This window comes from Prionailurus viverrinus, chromosome D1, assembly GCF_022837055.1.
Source record: "Prionailurus viverrinus isolate Anna chromosome D1, UM_Priviv_1.0, whole genome shotgun sequence".
NCBI lineage: Eukaryota > Metazoa > Chordata > Mammalia > Carnivora > Felidae > Prionailurus > Prionailurus viverrinus.
In genome coordinates, this window is record NC_062570.1 from 97,209,017 (window position 1) to 97,228,511 (window position 19,495).

The 19,495-nt window shown below is 55.6% G+C and overlaps 1 protein-coding gene and 1 long non-coding RNA gene across 3 annotated transcripts in view; one reads left to right on the forward strand and one right to left on the reverse strand.

The window, feature by feature from the left end:
• Positions 1 to 1,044: 1,044 nt before the first annotated feature.
• LOC125176425 (uncharacterized) lies at positions 1,045 to 3,258 on the reverse strand. The gene is made up of 2 exons (XR_007156243.1): positions 1,912 to 3,258; positions 1,045 to 1,654 (listed from the first exon to the last, which is right to left on the reverse strand). It is a non-coding gene; the product is annotated as an uncharacterized LOC125176425 (long non-coding RNA).
• A 234-nt stretch (positions 3,259 to 3,492) lies between these two features.
• Positions 3,493 to 19,495, forward strand: part of CD82 (CD82 molecule) — a 48,976-nt gene continuing 32,973 nt past the window's right edge. The window contains exon 1 of one of the 2 annotated variants that reach the window (XM_047877799.1): positions 3,493 to 3,643. The gene's annotated coding sequence lies outside the window, so the exon portion shown is untranslated. The remainder of the gene's footprint in view (positions 3,644 to 19,495) is intronic. The other variant, XM_047877802.1, reaches the window with a different exon arrangement.

Sequence of the window (19,495 nt, forward strand, 5' to 3'; positions counted from 1 at the left end):
GCCATGTGAGTGCGCCATTTTGTTAAGGGTCCTCCGCTTCTAACCGAACCAGCTGATGGTGCACAGAACAGAGACAAGCCTTCCCCCCAGTGAACCCACGCCGAATCGCAGATTTGGGGGCTAAATAAATGACCACGAGGACCTTCAGGCCTCCTCCTCTGAAGCTCCTGTGCCAACTCTGGGGTGGGGGAATCTTCTGAGAGGCTGGGAACCCCATAGACACACCCTTTGAAGGTCTTGCCAAGCCACCATCTACCTCCACGTTGGCCATTTGATACCTCCTCTTGTCTTTCTAGAGTAGTTCTTCCTGCCCCTGTTCCCACCTCCCAAACTCCTGGCTTCACCTCTGGAATGGACCGAAGAATTTCACAAAAGAAGGAAGTTGTCTCTCCCTAGAGGCTGCCTTTGCAAGATGCCCAGGGTAAATCATGACAAAGTCTGACTCCTGCCAGAAGAGAGGAAACAGGGGAAGAACCAAGCCAATTTGATATTTTAGTAAGTAATTCAGACACACCTCTCCTTAATGACTATTCCTTACGCTTCTAATATGTACCAGGCAGCGTGCTAAGTACTACGGAGGCAAGGACAAACAGCAGGGCCACTCACAGACCCAGGCAACAGGGCCACCCGTGTCTACTCAAAACCTATACCCCGCAGCCTTTCAAAATCATGCTTCAGGTATCTAAAAACCCTAGAAATCTCTGCCTAAATGGCCCAACACTTCCCAAGGCCCATCCTTCTGAGGGTGCAACTTGCCCCCATGTGCACTCCTGGAGGGGCGACTAAGTGGTGGCTGTAGGCAAGACGTGTGGGCAGAATTTGGGCATGTGGGCTGAGGTGTTTACATCCCTGGGTCCTAGGCTACTTGTATGCACAGGACAGACATGGGGCCGGGAAGAGAATCCGAGTGGATGGGCTGAGGGTTGAGGGGTCAGGACTAAACCCGCCCCACACTGCCATGTTCCTGCAGAGAATTCTAAGGAGTCCAAGAATTCTAAACTTGAACGTGGCCTTCTTGGTCAGTATGAAGAATAGTTCTCAAGGTAGGAGAATAAACATATTTTATTTTATAGTCTGTTACATGTTTAGATGTAAGCTAGGTGGGTCTCGATTTTTAGCATTAACATGTTGATATTTTTAGCATTTAACAAAACATTTACTTTAGCATTTAATTCAAGCATTTTTTAGCATTTAGGGTACTTAATAGGACAAATAGGCTCTGAGCTCCTATAGGAAGGCCCTCATCTATGGGGCTGCAGAGGGGGGTAGGGGGTATGGCAGAGATTCGAAAATCTGCCTGCCTCCGTGTTGCCACAGCTGCCCCCGTCTCTAATCTGGAGTGACAGACCCAAAGGGGTAGCAGATGGGCCTCCTGTGATTGAACGTCTGTCTGGAGGCGAGGGAGGGGCTGATGTGATCCCAGCTGTTTTGCCAACTGCCAATCACCATCACAAACACCCCCAGCTTGAGGGGAGGGGACGGGGAACAGGGTGGAAGAGGAGGGTGTTTTACGCCCATTTTCAAGGGTCGGCCAGGAGCCCAGTCCAAGACAGAAAAGCACAGTGGTTCTGAAGATGTGAGCCCTGGACCAGCTGTGTCGACGTCATCTGGGAACGTGTTAAGCTGTTGGCCCCTCGCAGGAATGATGGTGTCCCTTTGTGGGAAAGATAACAAAGTGGGACCCTGTTGGCCTTAAAGATTCTTTCGCCCCAATCCCTTGACTTGGTGTGGAGATTCTATAAAGGAGACTTTTTACTGGAAAGAGAACATTTACTGAGCACGCACGGTGTCCAAGAGTGGGCAAACATTTCGTGAACGCCAGCACGTTTAATCCCCAGCAGCCACCCTCAAGACTGGTATTATTATCATTATTCCCCTTGTACAGGTTTCTCCCAGAGTTCAGGACCTTACCTTGCCTTGGGTCGCAAGGCTCCCAGGATGCTACCAGGCCTTTGTGACTCTCAGAGCACCCTAATTTCTTCACCAGTGTGCCCAACGGTGATTCTCCAACTTGCTTGTGATTTCAAAATCACCTGGAGGCCTTGTTAAAACAAACTGCTAGGCTCCTCTCCCAGAGTTTCTCATTCAGTAGGCCTGGGATGGGGCTCCCAAACACGCATGGCTAACAAATTCCCAGACACCACTGCTGTTGCCAGAGGTCTAAGGACCATGCTTTGGGAACCACCGTGCTGGGCTGGGATCCAGCTCCCCACCCTAACTCCACCCATGCAAAACCCGGCATAATCATACCTTCCCCATAATGGCGTCCTTGTGAGATGCCAATGAGATAATGGGAGTTAAAGAGCTTTGTCAGCTGCAAGGTGAATGGTCCCGGTCATAAGTAGGAAACCTACCCGAGGCTGGCCCCTGGGGTCTGGGAGTGCAGAGGGCTGGGATGCAGGTCAGGGCACCACAGCCATCTGGAGATCTTTGCAGCCCTTCTTAATTCTGAGTCACTTCTTAAGGGAGAAAACCAGCTTCTGGGGCTCAGGCCAGCAGCCCCTCCTGCTACCCGCCTCATCAACCCACGCCTCCTCCCTCACCTCAGGCAGCCTGCTGAACACAGCCCCAACAGCTGGCTGGCCAAGGCCACTTCTCCAGGGGCCAGTCCAGGCAAGCTGGGGCAGTATCAGGCTTGTGATTCAGGGCTTGCAGCCGGATCCTGCTCACCTCCAGCGTGAGACTCGGAGGCCACGACTTCCTTTCTCTAAACCTCAGGTCGTCCGTCGGTAAAATGGAGCAACAAGCTACCATCGCAGAAGGTTGTGAGAATTTAAGGGCCAGTCCTTTTAACAGGGCTTGGCATAGAGCCCGGCCCCTGGCGAGAGTCCAGTCGGTAGTAGTTGTTAGTATTTTCAAAAAGTGCCTGGGCCCAGGTCGCCTGCTGATAAAGGCTCGGACTTGGAACGCAAACCGCTCCCACGCCGTCCCCGGTCGCACCCGGACGCACCCGCCCTGGAATGCCAGCTTGGGGGCCCGAGGCCGGCCCGCCCCAGGTTGAGGTTGGCAGGGCAGAACAGGATTAGGGAGGCGCTGAGGCGGGGAAAGGCGTGCCTGGGGAGGGGGCGCCTCGCCCAAGGTGGCTGGGGTAGGCCGAGAGGAGATCGTGACCCAGGCGGGGTGGCGGTAGGGTCTGGGGGGGGGGGGGGGGGGGCGGGGACAGCTGAGGAAGGCCGAGGAGGGGCGGGACGGTTAGGCAGCGCTGTGTTGGGGCTTCCCACCAGCCGGGCTCCCGCGCTCGCCTTGCAAGGTTGGGAGGCAGGCCTCCTCCGGGCGCAGAGGACAGGGTCGAGGAGGCGGGCCCGGGGGCGGAGCTACCGGGCTGAATTAGGGAGGCCGTAACGGGGAGGGGCGGGGCAAGAGACGGGCCCACCCCCCGCAGGGCGGGGCTGGGCGGCTGCACCGGAGGCCTGGTGGGCGGAGCCGGATCTGGCCCGGGGCCGACTACATTCCCGCGGGGCCCGGGAGCAGGGCAGGGGGCGTGCCCGGGGCGTGTCCTCCAGGAGGGCGGGGCCTGGCCCCGCCGCAGCCATCCCCGACGGCCGCCGGGAGGGGGACCGCAGAGAGACTGAGTCCAGGGCTGCGCGGTCGGACGGCGAGGGGCTTGCGGCTTGCAGCGCCGAGCAGAAAGCAAAGCCAGCCGGTGAGAAGGGGCAGGGGGGAGGCCGGCCGGACAAACAATAGCAAAGTTAGTTTTCGTTCCCACTTCCAGAGCCCGCTCGGGCAGCTTTCTCGGAATAAGTGACAGATAGGGCTACGGAGGCAGCTGGTGGGTGAAAGGGAGCATAAAGTCTCCGAGTCCTGACCCCCCAGTACTCCAGCTCCGCCACGTACCCGCAGTGTGGCCCCGGGCCCGACCCCCGAGCCGGGTCGGGACTTAACGGGTTCAGTAAACCGAGGAGGTTGAACCAGGTGCTCTTTGTTGCCCTTTCTCACAAAAACCCTGGAAGGTGCGGGCTGGCAGGTGAGAGCAGCCTGCAGTTCGGCGAAGGGTGTTCACAACGCTGCCCAACTGCAGTTTCTCTCCCTGCCGAGCAGCACGGAGCCAGGTGAACTCTCCTGGAGCGTTAAGCGAATTACTTTAAAGATCACACGAGTTCTTCGCATGGCCCTTGAGCCCACAAACCCTGGGAAGCAGCCTAAATCAGGGAAATTTCAGTCTCCCCTTCCCCCCAGCGCTGAGATCCCAGTAAGCTTCAGACCAGAACCTCGGTGGGGCTTTTGTCACCCTCCTGGGGCATTTCCAGGTGAGCTGGCCTGGAAGGCCCTGGTTGGAAACCAGGGGACAAGTTCTTACCAGGGTGAGTGGGGAAAAGAAGGGAAAGCCCCACCAAACTGTGGGCCCAGAGTCAAGCCCCCGGCCCAGGGCTCTTGCTGCTGCATGCTCAAGGTTAGTTCTTGGATTTCTGTTCCTGGCGGTAGTAGATCTGTGCCACGGCTGTGGTAGCTGGGCACTCTAGTTCAGTGGTCAAGATCTTAGGCTCTGGGACCAAACTGGCTAGGATTCCATTCTCCTCCAAGCTTCAGTTTCCTCATCTGTAAAATGTGAGTAACGACAGTACCCAACAGCAGTAGCAAAGACTAAATAGAATAATGTATACACAGTGTTTAGCAAGGCACCAGGCACCCAGCGAGGCCTCACTGTATGACAGCTGCCCTGATGCAGATGGGCAGGTGATGATGGGCTGGCTTCCTGCCGAGGAACGAGCCTGGTTTTGAAGGGCCGGATCCCGGCTGCAGGCCCTCCTGACCTTGTGAGAGCCAGAAATTGCCACCTGCCATCCGCATCACTTTGTCCATTTCAGGTTTGGGGAGTGTGTCGTCTGGACCAAAGAGTGGCTGAGTTTTCTGCAATAGTGCTTGAGGTTGGTGGTTGTCCAGTTCAATAAACCCCAAAATGTTTACTGAGCACCTACTATATGTTAGATGGAGCTAGGAGATACAGAGGTGACCTAGCCAGACCTGGGCTCTGCCCTCATTTTGAGTTGCTGACAATGAGGGCTTCCCCACCCCCACCATGCTCCTGCCGGGGAAGATAACTCACATCCAGGGCTTGGTGCCAGATGAGATTTCATGAGTCCATTGCTCTAGTGTTTGGAATCCAGCTGTTCCATTGCACACTTGGCTTGGGGTGAGAGTCAGGGTTAGTGTGTTACCTGTTGCTTTTTTTTTTTTTTTTTTTAAGATTTTTTTGAAGTTTATTTTATTCCTTTTGAGAGAGAGCAGGGGGGGGGGGGACAGAGGGGGAGAATCCCAAGCAGGCTCCGCACTGTTAGGCGGAGCCCAAAGCGGGGCTCAAACTCACAAACCTCGAGGTCATGACCTGAGCTGAAATCAAAGAGTCAGATGCTTAACCGACTGAGCCACCCGGGCGTCCCGTAAACTGTTTGATCAAGGCTGGGCACCGAAGGAGACTGGGCGTGCTGCATGTCGACTCCCTGAATGTCCTGGGGAGATGAGCCCTACACTTTGGAACCAGCTAGAAAGTAGTATATGGGACGGAGGCTGATTGAAGGCTGCACTACACGGAGGAGACAGTGTCTGTGTCTAGGGGAGGGGAGGGTGCTTAGAAGCAGCGAGACACAGGACTCCCAAGTCCTGGTTGGGTTTGGATCGACTTGGGGCCACAGACTCCCCTGTCCAAGCATGTGAACGGCATAAGATTAGAGTGTGGTGTGGTGGGAGGAAGAGGGTCAGTAGGTGGAGCCCATGGGGGAGGAGAAGACGTTCGTCTCAAACAGAACTTAGTAAGCAAATACTGGAAAGCCTTCCCCACTACCCCTCCAGCTCACATGATGAATGATGAAGGATGACACATTTGCCCCCATCCTTAGTTGTTGAGGGTCTGGGAAGGGACACCAGTGACTCTGATAAGAGATAAATGAAGAAAGTATTACTGGGAACTTTCATGGAGGAGGTGGAGTTTTGGGTGGGTCTTCAGGATTGGGAAGGTTTCAGTAGTGCCAGTGAAAGTTTTGGGCAGAGGAAAATACCTTGGCAAAGTCCAGGAGGTCAGTGGGTTGAGGGAATTTTTAAGAAATCGCTGCGTTGATCAGTCTGGCTGAAGAATTGGAATCGTGCGGGGATGTGAAGGGGGGGTGGTAGGTTGGGTCAACTCACGGAAGGCCTTCAATGTCAAGGTGAAATGTTTAGATCTGGTTTGTAGAAGGTGAGAGCCACTGAAGGTTTTTGAGCCAGGGAGTGACATAATCAGAGGGGCTCTTTAGGAAAGGCAGCCTTGCTTGATGTGCTGGGGTGAGGGACCACAGGAGTCAAGGGAGAATGATCTGATGGCTGTGGTGATGGGGAAGGAGCTGGGCGTGAAAGAAGGGGCACCGTCAAAGGGGTGGGAGGGGAGCCAGGGTCACGTGGGAAGAGGAGAAAGGGTCCCTATGGATGCCCTGTTTTGCTTGGTTTCCCCGTCCAGCCTAGACCCTGGTGCACAGCAGGGGCTCAGAGGTGCTGGGGAGGGTGATTAACATGCTACAGAGTGATAGGGAGGGAGGCGCCCAGGGAGGCCCTGTGCTTGCCCACGGGGGAGGCATCTGGGCCAAGTGGTAGGAGCTTGCACCCATCAGCGGTGGGTGTGAGAGCAAGGTCGATGGGAAGAAGTGCCCGTGGCTCTCTCCCTCCTAGCTGCAGTCCAGGAGGGCTGGGGTGAGAGGTTAGCCAGTGGGGACACATTTCCCGCGTGTGTGTGGTGGGGGGGCGCTGAATTTTGGTTGGCTCTTGTGAAGTTTCTGCAATATGGGGCAGTCCCCTCTCTCGAAGCTTCAGACAGACGTGTGAGCCACCGCCTGGAAGCTCCCCCACCTCCTCCTCACTCTTCCCCACCCTGGGGACCCAACCCCAGTCCACCTGAAGACCGGAGCCAAGCCCTGAGCATTCTTTTGGATTTGGAGCATCTGGGGCCAGCTGGCACCCCCGGATTTTGCCTTGGCCTTGACCCCTGGCTCCAAACCGTTATACCCACTTCCTCCACCGCATGGGAAGCTCCGAGGGGGCGGTTATGACTTAATCAAGAGCATCAAACAGTCAGGATTTGGCTCCGTGAAAGGTGGGAGGGAGGGAGGGAAGAGCCTGAGCCCCTCCGTGGGACAGGATGGGGCCAGGGCTGGGGGGGGGGGGGGGGGTTCTGTTTAATCTCAGCAGGAACTGCCCTGCCCACCAGCTTCCCCTCCTCTAAGCCTGGATGTGAGGAGCCAGGAGGGAAGCCCAGAGGTAAACACGGCCTGCAGTGTGGTGTGCGTTGCTTTCCTCCCGCCCTCGTCCCCCGATGCTGCCTGCGAGGTGGCCAACCACAGGCTCGGGGCCTATGTCACAGGCCCAGTTGCCGTCTGGGGGCTGGCGGGTTCCTGACTCACACCTGGGGTTCCCCCTACACTATGGTTTTCCTGTCAGCGCTGATTCACTCTGTGCTGACTTGGAGACACAGCTAAGGAGAGGGAAGAGGCCTGTATTCTGGTTCTTAGATTTCGTTCCAGCTCCTTTGGTTACCGGCTGCGTGACCTCTGATAAGTTCTTTCTGTCTCTGGGCTTCCTTCCCTTCTGTGCTGGTGACCCATCCTTTACTTGGCTTTTAGGAAGTTCTGTAGCCTGGGATCTGTGTTTGTAAAGTAGGGCACATGTGAGCACATGCACACGCGCCCCCCCCCCCCCCCGCCCCCGTCTCCATATAGCGTGGACCTGGGAGACGGCTCTCACACATGCAAGTGTTGGGCCCACCTCCCTCCCTCGCTTCCCCCACCAGAAGCAACCTTCCTACCTTCTGTCTGTCCGCAGATTAGGGAGATAGTAGAACAGGGTGGCCAAAAGCTGGACTTCAGAGCTAGAGTCTTGGCTCTGCCCCTTGCTGGCTTTGTGACCCTTTCTGAGCCTCAGTTTCTGAATCTGTGAATTGGGTAATGGTAATGACCTCATAGCATGAAATGAGGCCAAAAGCATGCGCCTCCCCAGTGGCACTCTAAGCTTTCTGAGGGTAAACAGGTCCGAAGATGGGGGGCAGATTTTCTCCAAGCCCTTCCTTTCCCTACACCCCCCGCCCCCCACCACCCCGTGCTTGTCTACACTGAGTACTTTCCTCTTCGTGCTGTTTTGTGGCATCTGGAGTGTCTCTGTGAACCCTCCCAGGAAGGGACCGCCCTGTCCATCTCTGTATCCTTGACTCCTGGCACAAGGCCTGGCACACAGCAGGCTGTCAGGAAGTGATGGTTGAATGAATAAGTAAGTGATTCTCCTTGGGGTGGCCCAGCAGGACCCAGCTCGGTGCCAGACCCTTGGTGGCTGCCTGGCAAAGGTGGAGCCGGGAAGCAGGGTTTGGATGCCTGCACAGCCGCCCCCCTGCCCCCGCCCCTGCCCCTCTCGATCCTGGAGCCCGGGTCCAGGGAGGCGAGCTCGGTTTGGCTGGCATGGGATGGCTTCCGTCAGGGCTTCAGCTTCCCTTGTGAGGCCTGGCCTTTCCCCTCCTGAGAGGGGAACAGCCCGACTTCCTCCAGCTCCAGTAGTGAAGGGGCCACTTTGGCCCTTGGTGAACCCTGACTCAGCCAGAAAAGGTGCCTTCAAGTCAGCAGTTATTGGGGTAAAATGCTGTTCCCCTGTGAGGGCACGGACTCGGGGCTGGGGGAGGAGAGGGGCCCTCTGGGAGGCCATCTGTGACAGCATCTTTGCAGGCCATGAGCTGTGCAACTCTGGGAGGCACCTCACTCACTCTCCTCTGGCTTCTTTCCCCACGGGGGGGGGGGGGGGGGGCGGGCTTCTGGCTCTTCTTTGGGTCCTGTGCCTGACTTTCCTTGCTGTGTTGAGGGGTGATCTGTTTCTGGACCTAGGCTTATAGAGCCAATGCAGGAATGTGGACAAAGCGTCAGAGTCTGGGTGTTAGGGAGTCTGGGTTCAGATCCTCGCTTCGCTGTGGAGTTGCAGAACGACTTTGTCCAGGGAGGTGACCTTCTGGGCAGGTTTCCTAATTCTTCAGGCAGTAAGTGCTCCAGAAGCCTGCCTGGGGGTCGAGCTGGGCTTGGCGCGAGTTGGGAAGGAACCATAAGCGATGTCACAAACCAAAGTGCCTGAGCATGATTCCTGGCCCTGCCGCTTACCTGCTGGCCGTGACCTTGGGCAAGTGTTTAGCCCCTCTGTGCATCAGTTTAAGCATCTACAGTGGGGATCATGATAGTACTCACTTCATAGGGTTGTTGAGAATGATCTGAATTAATGTATGTGAAGCGCTTATGATGTGTGTCCGGCACATAGTAGGTGCTGTATATATATCAGCTCGTTTTGGTAGTGGTGCTATTATCAATAGGAAGCAGGATTTCAATCTTGGGGCGGGGGCAGGAAAGCTTGGCGAATAGCCTGAGTCTGGGGATCAGGAGACCCGGGTTCTGATCCCAGCCCGTCCTCTACCTGCCACGTGACCCTGGGCGAGTTACAGCCCGTCATGGGGTTAACTGTTAACTATTACCCTGCATTTGCTGCATTTGGCTTTCGCGAGTGAGGCACATGCAGAGTCACGGTGGGCGCTTGTAGGGGTTTATTCAGAAAGAGGACTCTGGGTGCCCAGCCCATTCTCCTGCACCGGGACAGCCACTGTGGGTGGGCGAGTCCCGGATGCCATCAAGGAGGCACTGCAGACACAGAATGCTAGGGCTACACCCCCCCCCCCCCCATGCCCCATCCCACTACTGTACTCAAGGCTGAAAAGTGGATGGAAAAGTACGTTTGAATACTCACATAACAATGGGATTATACAGATCAGGTTACAGACCTTTATTTATTTATTTATTTTTTACTTTTCCCCATTTTGTGAATCGTCTGCAACGACTTCCATGTTTTTATGCTCCAGAAAGAAGGAACACACTTATACAATACAGCTATCAAAGGACCTGCTATACATAGTTAAACAAAAATGTATCAGTTGCACTTGGGGTCCAATTCAGGTCTTTGTTGTTAATAAATTATATATATGTCATTTTTTTCCCCCAAAGGGGGTGGGTTTGGTCTGAAGTTGAGTATCAATTTGTCAGGCCTCAGAAGACAGATGGAGTATTTGTGGAGGGCCCCAGAGCCTGGGAGAGAAGAGACTGCTATGCATGGGCGTGTCCTCCGACTTCCATCGTGGGCGATACGCTCTGAGTGATGCTTGTTTAGAAAACTTTTCAACAGCCGACACCAGAGGGCTTAATTTCCTCATGTGTAAACTAGGGATGAGAGTAGCAATAGCTAATCAGGGCAGGAGCTTAACACATGTTGAGGTTTTAGAGCGAACCCCGCTTCTCCTGAATTTGGAACCAAATGAAAACAGATGACAAAAATGGGAGCTCCACACGGAAGTGTCATTACTGAGAAGGCTGGCCGGAGAACGTGGCTTTCGATCTGGGGCCCAGAGGGCCTGCTACCCGTCTGCCCTCGAGCTGGCAGAGTTACCTGTGTGGTCACAGGCAACGCTGGACAGGGGCCAACCTCCCTGCAAGGAGCAGGTGGGAGTACAGAGGGCAACCCAGATGGAAGGCTTCATGCAGGCAGCCTGGCTCTGGGGGAGGCGGGACCCCACAGAGAGCACGCCCAGCGTGTCTCCTAGATGAGCCAATCACATAAGCCGCTGTTGGGGTCCGGAAGTAAAGGAGGGGGCAGAGCCAGACCAGAGGTGTTCTCCCGGTAGAGGTCCCTCCACGGAGAAACAAGTGGAGAGGGGAATGTTCGTTCCCCTGATAAGCATAAGGCTCTTTGAATGATGCTGGGTATTCAGTAAGCGCTCACGAAGTGTTAATTTGTCGTTGCTTATAATAATGGTTAACAATGAATAATTCTGCTACAGTTGGAAAATCATTTTCCCGCTGTTTTAGGAGAGACGGTTTATCAGAATGTTTTTGCGGTGGGACCTGATGAGATGTCCTGGTGTATAGAGAAAATAGAAACTCCGTGGGGGTGGGGGAGGATTGATTTGTCTGAGGTCCTTGCAGACGTGAGTGGGTGGCTAGTCCTTGGGTCACTGTGGTTTTGCAAAGACAACCCACCTCCCTGACCGCTCTTGAACACATAAGGGAGGAGCAGCTGGGGCAGGGAGGGTGTGTCGTCTACTCACGCTGGGCATTTAGAGGCTCTCGGAAAGATCCTCTGATCTCCTTTCTCTCTGCCTCACACCCGCTCCTGGCACGGTTGAGCAGCAGGCTCCTCATTTGCTGGGAGACTGTGTAGCTGGTTTTGCAAACTGTGCATCAAATCCCTTGGGGACGAGCTGCAAGCAGGGGGCTTAGGTACGGGGCCAGCTCTTCTTCCCACCATCTGCTCACCTTTGGGCAAGTGTCTCAGACGCTCAGAACCGTGGTTTCCTTATCTGTGAGCTGGGTAACAATAGTGGTGCGTCTACCACGGCTTGCCCTTGGGAGGATTAAATGAGGTAATGGATATGGGTGGAATGCTTAGCGGTGGGCCCAGTGCAGAATGCACCCTCAGTAAAAGCCAGAGACTGATGAAGGTGGTTATGAATGAAGGCTGCTCCTGCCACTCCTATTGAGAAATGACAGAGTCCTCCTCCCTGGAGACTGAGATCTCCGATCTGACGTAAAGGAGCTTTCCAGGGCTGTTTGGAGCTCTGAGGGCCAAGAGGGCCTCCGGCTTCCATGTGCTTAGTCCTCGATCGGACTGTCTGAGCCCAGCTTTGACTTGAGGGTTCCTGGCTTAGAGTGGAGGGCAAAGTTAGGGGCTTGTGCCTGCATTAATTGGATTGTGGTCTTGTGGGCATGTCTGTGGTTCATCGAGTCAATCTACCTGCCCAGTCTAGTGGACAGCATCCAGTCTTTGTTTGCATACCTCAAGGCTGGGAGAACCCACTGTCATCTCTGCACAGATGTGACTTTTAAAACATATGGTATAGAATTTGAACAAACCCAGCCTCCCTTAGATTCCACTCATGGTCCTGATCATGCTCATTGGGATGATGTCCGCCTGGAATGTGGACACTCCCTAGGGGAGACCAAGTCCCCCTCGCAGCAGAGGTGGCCCCAGGCCAGTGGTTCTGGTATAGGAAGGAGATATTTCTGTCAACTGTTCAAAAAACATCGTCTCCATCTGAACCAAATGGGCATACACACACACACACACACACACACACACACACACACACACACACAGGCTTTATAATTACTGAAGACATAATTTTTGTGGAAAAGCTTGGAAGTTAGAGAATAGATGCAAAGGAGGCAATAACAACTCGGAAAGCAGCACTGGGGATAGTTTGGTGTCCACACACGCACAATCGGGATTAAACCATAGGGACCACGTCTTGTGCCGCCACTTTAGGTTAGCAATGTAGAGGGAGGATTTTTCCATGTTATTCAATATTCTTCCGCAGCCTGTTTCCCCGCTCCATAGCAACACACCCCGTGGATCTACCATGACCCAGTTGAGCATTCTCCTGCTGTTGCACATTTAGGCCATTTTGAATTTTTCATTAGCTTCCACATTGCTATAGTGGCCACTTTGTCCCTACGTATATCTTGCGCTCAAATCTAATGCTCTCCGCGGAGTGAATTCCTAGAAGTGGTTTCAAGTCAGGTGGGTTTTAAACTCATGGTCTGAGGACCATAAGCCCTTTCCCCAATACCCACCAGAATGTAACCACCCCCCCCCCCCAAACACTTAGCTCTAGCACTACCGGGGAGAGAGAGGGCACTGTGTCTGTGGGTGCTAGGGAGCAAGTGCGTGGAAGGAAGGAGGCTGGTTCTGTGTGTGTGTGTGTGTGTGTGTGTGTGTGTGTGTGTGTGTGTGTAAGAGACAGAAAGAGAAAGACAGATATGGGGGAGCTTTTCCTCTTCAGCCGTAGTCTGACTTTTGACCCTCTTCCTGTCTCCTTTCCAGGAGCCTGTGGTGTCATTAACTAATTATGAGATCTCTTTACTATTTAATGACCTTTCTCCATGGTGACTCCTTCCTTCCCAACAGCCTTCCGGGAGCCAGGGAATGGGAAGAGGAACCTGTGGGAGGACGCTCGTCTGGAGTAGGAGTTGGGTCAGGGAGGGGTCCAGTGGTTCTCAAACTCTGACATGTGGCAGAATCTCCTGGAAGGTTTGGTAAAGCACAGATCATACCCACAAGGCTTTCTGATTCCATTGGTCTGAGTTGCAGCCCGGGGAATGTTGCATTGCTAATATGTTGCTAGGAGATGCTGGTCTGGGAATTCGAATTTGAGAATCCATGGCGTAGGGGAGGCTGTGTGGTGAGTCTCAGCTCCTGGTCCTGCTGACAGTAGGAACCTTGTCCTGTTTAGTAAAGGCTTGTGTGAGGCCTGAACTCACATTCTGCCTGCCTCCACCCCAGTCACCTTTTCCAGCATGTGCTATTTATATATTTATGTGCAGGAGGATAAGATGTTTATCGCCATCCCCATTTCACAGAAAGGAAAACTGAGGCTCTGACAGGCAACCTAATATGTCCAAGGGTGCCCTGAAAGTCAGCAGGGGCACCAATACAGGAACCCTGTCCTTGTCACCTCTCCCTGCTCCCCTGCAACACCCCTCCCCACCCCCTGCAGTGTATCACACACTCTGGGCTTCTCTCCTGCCGGTCTGGGGCAGAGCAAGAGGTACCTTCCCTGAACACTGTGCCTGCCCCAGGGGACCCCAGGTGAGGGGGCTTGGAGGGCAGGTTTCTCCACACTGTCTCTGAGCCAGGGTCTTGCTGTACTTTTTATCCGCACCCCCCCCCCCCCCCCCCGCAAACCCCAACCAGTTTATATTCCCAGTTATTGTTCTGGACATTTTTCTGGGAAGCCACGGAAACGTGTGCCCGACCACCCCCTGGCAGGCACAGCAGAGGACGAGGAGAGAACCCTCCTCTGTCGAGCATCTAATATGTGCCGGGCCTGCCCTGGACACTGTGCAGTCATGCCCCTGCCCGCCCCCATTGTACAGATGGGGAAATGGAGGGTCGTAGCAACTTGGCCAGAGTCACAGCTGAAAGGCACAGAGCTGGGCTTTCGATCCCGAACTCCAAGGCTGGGCCCCCTCGTCTAGAGTGGTGGCGGGCCCTGGACCAGTACAGCTGGGGGACAGCCTATGCCCTACCCACGACTCCTGCAAAGAGGGTCGGCCTAAGGGGCACAGCTGCCTTGGAATTCGGCGTCTGGCCCTGGGAGACCCAGTTCAAATGGCGCTTTGCTACCGTCTGGCTGTGTGACCCTGGGGAAGTCACTCCCCTCCTCAGGGGGTTCTCATTTCTGCTAATGATACCTTACGCTTTATAGCTTTTAGCAGTGGACATTTTCTCACGTACTTACTCCTGCAGACCTCCCAACACCCTGTAAAGTGTGCAGGGAGGGTATTATTTCTGAGCCCATTTTATAGATAATGACAGGCTGCGAGTGAGATGCCCGGGGATCCTACAGCGACGGAGCGCTGGGGCCAGGACTTAAAGCTGTGTTGCCTTGCTCCCCATCCTGAGCCTGGTCTGTCACCCTGAGCTGTCTCCTTAGTAAGGAGAGAGGACTCTGGCCTCCTCTCTATTCTCTGCCTCAGCATTGGGCATCCCAGGGCTCTTCCCTGGGCTGGTGGCTCTTGGGTACAAGGGGCTCTAGGAAAGGACTGGACTGGGATCCTCGCTCTGGGCCAGGAGCCTGCGGAGGGAAGATGGAGTGGTTCGGGCCGTCCCTGTTACCGTCTCCTGCCTGGCCATTTGGGGCCCCTGCTGATGGAGGGAGGTGGGGTCCGGCCCGGCTGTCCCTCCTACCTCAGCTCCTGGCTTCCCCTGGGGATTGTGCCTGCCCTCCTGTACTTCTGCACAGTACAGAATTTTCCAGATTCCCAGACAATGGTGTCTGGGCCCCGCAGTTCTGCCCGGATGCCCTCACCTCCTCCCCTGTCCCCCGACTCAAGTCTTCCTCATCCTTCTAGGCCCAGCTCCAGCCACCTACCTCTCTGGGGCCAGCCATGTGCTCTGGCCAAGCCAACTCGGCTGTCTTGGGTTCTGCCCAGCGGGTGAGCTAATTAACCGGGTTAGTTAACTCCTCCCTGAGGCCATGAGACCAGGGGCTGTGGCTGCTGTAGGTCCGAGCCCCTGAAGGGTCTACCAGGCTGGCAGGGCTCAGGGTGCTGGGTCTGGGTGGGCTGGGCATGGCCGACCCTGTCAGGGTCAGCCTCACACTTGTGGCTCTCACACTTGGTGACCTTGAGCAAGTTCCCTATCTTCTCTGACCTCTGGCTCCCTTCTCTTAAAAATAAAGCTACTTTTCTCACTGACGCTTGTGAAGCTTGCATGAGATAAAGTGTGCAAAGTACCTACCACCACTGACGTCTGTTGGGGTTGAGGTGCTCAGGAAATGCCTCTGCTTCCCCTCCCCTCCCCTCCCCTGCAGTCAGCTCGGGCTTCATTCTGCCTCCACCCACCTAACACGTTTGAGCCCGTATCTGGTTGGGCCTTGGTCTAAGGCCTGCACTGTATCTGCTCTAGCTAGGGGATGTTCTAGGCTGATAACCAAGGAAGGATTGGGCAGAGGGACAGAATCAGCTGCACACATAAATGTGGGTTTTTTTTTAAAAAGGTGTTTTTTTTTTTTTAACGTTTATTTTTGAGAGACAGAGCACGAGCAGGGCAGGGGCAGAGAGAGGGAGACACAGAATCCGAAGCAGGCTCCAGGCCCTGAGCTGTGAGCACAGGGCCTGACGCGGGGCTCGAACTCACCAACTGCGAGAACATGAGCTGAGCCCAAGCTGGATGTTTAACCGACTGAGCCACCCAGGTGCCCCCAAACATAAATGTGTTTAACCAGGCTCTGCCGGTTCTAAGTTGTGACCCTGGACATAATCCCTCCTAGAGCCTGTTTCCTGATCTTCAGAAGGGGGTTACTCCTACCTTCTACGTTCTCAGGATCACCCTGGAGCCTTCCCGGTAGGGTAGGGGTGGGAATCCAGGTGACCCGAAGCCCTGAGGGCTGCCTCTCATGAGCCCAGCATGGTTCGTTTACCTATCTGTTTTCCTGGTGCAGCATGAACGGTCCCCTTCCCCTCTGGACACCCGGAGGCTCACCAGGCCGTTGAGTTCTTGGCTCCTGGCCTGGTGTGCTGGGTTGCCTGGGGGCAGTAGCCTGTCTAGGGGAGCGGGCCAGAGGCCCCACCTGACTGTCTGAGACCGACCCGCACCCCCCCCCGCCCCTGCCGCCAGCAGGTCCCTATGCTCACAATTCTTGGAATGCCAAGCCTGGCCCTGGGGCCCACTGGGGACACAGGTCCCCTTTCTATACTGCTACACAGCTTTCCTTTCCACACCTGTCTGTCTGCATATGGGACCTTCTCACGGTGACAGTAATCACACGCTTCCCTTTATTGTGTGAGAGCATTTTTATTCCTCAAACCCCCCACCTCCCTGTAAGGCAGGAATGAACTGTTATTATCCTAGAGAAGGAAGGGGGCTTGCCCAGGCCCGCTGCTGGGGCTCACGACCTCTCCACCCAGCCCCGTTCCCCCATCCACGGTGTTCGCAGTCTTGGCTACATTTTGCCTTGCAGAGACATGCCCTCCGGGAATGGGGAGCCCGGTTGAGAGGAGGTGGAGGTCTCCAGGGTGAAGGGTCCTAGATGCCTGCCCCAGGAGATCCGGGAGCCGGCATAGGGCCTACCCCACTGCACAGAGAGGGAAACTAAAGTTTAGGGAAGAGCTGTGATTAGAAGGTAGAGGGTAGCCCAGGTTGGGCTCTGTTCCTTTCTTCTTCCCCTTCCCCAGGGCCCTGAGGGCTCAAGTTGGGGAACTCCGTGGGGCTGTTTGGGACCTGGGTGCTCATTTTGGCTTAGCCACTGCAGGCTGAGGTCATGTCCTCTGCCTGCTTCAGCAATCTTCGGGGTCTGTGAGTGCCTCTAGTATCCCCTCTGGTGATACAGACCCAGACTTCTCAGAAGGGGAATCTCAGAGGGGGCAGTTTCCGGCCATGGCTCTGCCTGGTGCTCCCAGAATCTGGGGGAGGCCAAGGCTGAGGAGAATGTTCTGGGGAGGGGATGGGCCATTGTTCATGGCCGGTGGGGGAAGGACAGTGCGGGTAAGAACTGGAGGGCGCCAGTCTCAGGGAGGCCACAGGGGAGGCGGGCTGTTGGCTAGAGGAGATGGTGGGGAGTGGGTAGGGGGAGGCCGAGCTGGGGTGGGATCCTGCTTGGGTAAGCAGGGCCTTCATTCCTGGCCGGGTTTTGCCTTAGGCTTCCCTGGGGACTTCCTGTGCAGACCAGAGAGGGCTGGAGTCCTGGATGCACAGAAGGCTCCCTTCACCTAGGATCTGTGTCCCTCCCTCTCTCCCTGTCATTCTCTGTCTCTCTTTCCTTACCTCTCCCCTGTCCCGCCCAGCAACACCCCCCACCAGTCTACCTCTGCCTACCCACCAAGTACCTCTGAAGCCAGAAGGTCTCTGGAGGTACCGAGACCCAAAGCCACCCTGGCTGGCTCTGCCCAGGCCTTGGGCTCTCTGTCCCTGGGAATAGAGCCATAACAGGCTGTGCCCCGGCTGTCGGGTGTCTGGGCTGCCTAAATGGCCACCACCCTGCCCGGGAACCTGGGGCTTGGGTTCCACCCACCACATGGGAGGTACAGCCCTTCATCCCAGGCTCGGAGGTCCCGGATGCCTACAGCTGACTGTGGAAACGGATTTCCCCAGGCCGCTCCTTGCTGGAGCTGGGACCTCCTATGGGGAAGGCTGGCTAGGCTGGAGCCGGGGGCCTGTACGCTGGTGAGGTTGCCCTGGACATTCCGGACGTCAGAGGCTCTAAGGAGGAAGGATGCACGAGAAGGAGGCTTGAGAGCTGGTCTTGGACACAGGGAGAGACAGGGGCCAGGGCGAAGCTCAGAGGAAGCCACGGGGGGAAATAGGGACAGATACACAGGAGAAGAGGCAGGGGAGGGGAAGGACTGAAGGAAAAGGCAGAGAGCCCCGCTCTTCCCTTCTCTCCTGGCCTGAGCCACTTTAGTTGGGTCCCAGCCAGGAAGACCCCCATCCCCCCAGAGCTCTTGGGGTTCGAGACCTGCTCCTGCGCTCCACCCTTGGCCCCATCTTTTCTGTGTCTCCCCCCAAGGACCCATGAGAGAGACAGTCCCCCTACCCGTGTGCGCAGCACTTTTCCTGGACTGCGTCTCATTCACCCCGCCCCCGTGTCTGTCCCTGGCTCTTCCCATCAAATATCCCTGGAGCCAGAATGCCTCTCAGGCCTAGAGGCGCTGAGAACTGTAGCCTTGGGAGGTGGGAGGTATTAGGCCATTTTACAGATGAGGGAACTGAGACTCAGAAAAGTTTAGTGGCAGTTAGGAGTAGACAGAGCTAGGGTTTGACCCCATGGCTGTCTGATGCCCACCCTAACTCCTCATGCCGAGATAATTAGGGCTGCCAGACAGCCCCTGAAAGAGTCTGTGCAGGAGAATGTTCTGGGAAGGCTGCCTGGAGGAGGTAGAATCTCTGCTGCCTTTTTTCTTTCTTCCTGAACCCAGTGCCTAGGGACAGGATGCTGTGACCAAAGAGCCTGCCTGATGCCATGTGGGGTCCCTTCCTTCTCCCTAATTGCCTCCCTAGGGCACACTTAGCACCCAGCCTCAGAGTCTTAGGAACCCCAGCCCTGACGCAGAGGTTAACCCTTTGCTAACCGCCTGCCTCCAGGCTCTGTGATGCGTGTGCGAGCTGGTCCCTGGCTCTCGAGTGTGGTTCCAGAATGTCTTCAGTTGGTTGGGAGGCCAGACTGTAAAACCCAGTGAACTTGGGTTAGGCCTTGGTGAAACTATTTTCGTTGGCTATCGTTTGTAACTTTGTTTCTGCAGGCAGTGTAGATGACAGCAAAGGGTCGGACTGGTGGGGTTCAACTCCCAGCTTTACGGTCTGTGTCACCTTGGGCAAGTCCCTTTCCCACCCCGAGCCTCAGTTTCTCCCTCCATAAAATGGAGGTAAAAGCAGAAGCCACCTCGTCGGGTCATCGCCAGGGTGAACTGAGCCATGTGGAGCGCTTGGCATGACTGCTGGTGACAGGTAACTGCAAAAATGTTAGCTTTGGTTAGTATTGGCTGGGTGCCGCTTTAAGATGATGTCGGTGGGGCGCCTGGGTGGCGCAGTCGGTTAAGCGGCCGACTTCAGCCAGGTCACGATCTCGCGGTCCGTGAGTTCGAGCCCCGCGTCGGGCTCTGGGCTGATGGCTCAGAGCCTGGAGCCTGTTTCCGATTCTGTGTCTCCCTCTCTCTCTGCCCCTCCCCCGTTCATGCTCTGTCTCTCTCTGTCCCAAAAATAAAAATAAAAAAACGTTGAAAAAAAAAATTAAAAAAAAAAAAAGATGATGTTGGTGTGTGATTGCTCCCGTTCACATCCGCCAAACGGGGCACTCCCTGAGGGCAGGGGCGTCTCCTCCTTCCTCCCCGTGTCTGGCTCAGGGCCTGCCTGGAGTTGGAGATTCAGTGACCTGCAGTGGGCTCGGTGCAGGACGCAAACTCTGAGCGGAGACGGCCACTTGGGAGCCCGCGGGAGGGCCGCCCCTCGGGCCACAAAGTAGGCAGGA